General features: G+C 38.8%; 1 pseudogene; it reads right to left on the bottom strand.

Annotated features, from left to right (window-relative positions):
* Positions 1-201: 201 nt before the first annotated feature.
* Positions 202-320, bottom strand: LOC111734929 (annotated as a pseudogene).
* Between the last annotated feature and the right edge of the window lie 717 nt (positions 321-1,037).

Genomic DNA, 1,037 nt, shown 5'->3' with positions numbered 1-1,037 from the left:
CTCAGCCTGATTCTATAAATATGATGCTTTCTTCAGGCGTATGTTATAGGTAGATAAGGCTTCTGTATCAGGCTTTTCTTTAAAAAAAAAAAAAAATTTTTTTTTAAATTTTTTTTGGGCAAAGCAACCCTTGGTTGATCTCACAGATTGCAAGGACCTTGTCAGCTTATAATCCTTTATTTTTTTATTTTTCATTGTTTACGCCTACAGCACCTGGTCTTCCTAGGTGGTCTCCCATTCAAGTACTAACCAGGCCCAACCCTGCTTAGCTTCCGAGATCAGCTGGGATCAAGCTTGTTCAGGATAGCATAGCTGTAGACCTGCATCAGGCTTTTCTGATCATCACACATCTGAACAACAGGGACTCAGCTGAAGCCTGACCTGTAGGCCCTACCAAGGGTCAGAGGTGAATAGGTAGGAGGCAGTCCTGCGGGAAACTTCGTATTCATGAAGGACTGTCGGTTCTCGTGGGAATTAACTCATACCAAGGAGAGGAAGCCAAGCATGAATCTGTAACAGAGAGGTTGGCACTAAAGCTGGGAATCACTTATGGCAATTTGTTGTAAACAAATTAAAATAGAGAAATCATTCTAAAACTCTAAGATGTTGGACCCGAGTGGTTGATGTCAAACCAAACATAACACAAAAAGGTGAAACACATTCTCCCCTTTAGTTTTTTACATCAAGGCTCCAGTGAATCGGTAACTGGGGAGGTAAAAAGTGAGGGGAAGAAAATGTCAATAAATATAGAAAAGTAGATTGAAAAATCCATCAGATGTCAACACCCATGGCTATAGCATCCACTTGTTGTCTGATATTCCATGGGAGGAAATTGCATATTGGAAGAATGATCAATATAATAGTACCTGAAATCAAGACAGCCGAATTGCGAAATACATGTATGGTTTAGATTGGCCTGTGCTAATATAAAAATTGCAAATTCAGCCACCTCAACAAAAGAATATTTAATGGATTCAAAATTCATGCTTATCTTCCTTTGAAAGTTGTTTTGATCTTTTCTTTGATTTAAGGATTCT

The sequence above is a fragment of the Pteropus vampyrus genome, unplaced genomic scaffold, assembly GCF_000151845.1.
Source record: "Pteropus vampyrus isolate Shadow unplaced genomic scaffold, Pvam_2.0 Scaffold9785, whole genome shotgun sequence".
NCBI lineage: Eukaryota > Metazoa > Chordata > Mammalia > Chiroptera > Pteropodidae > Pteropus > Pteropus vampyrus.
Note: the sequence above shows the minus strand (reverse complement) of the source record. Positions and strands in the feature narration are given on the sequence as shown.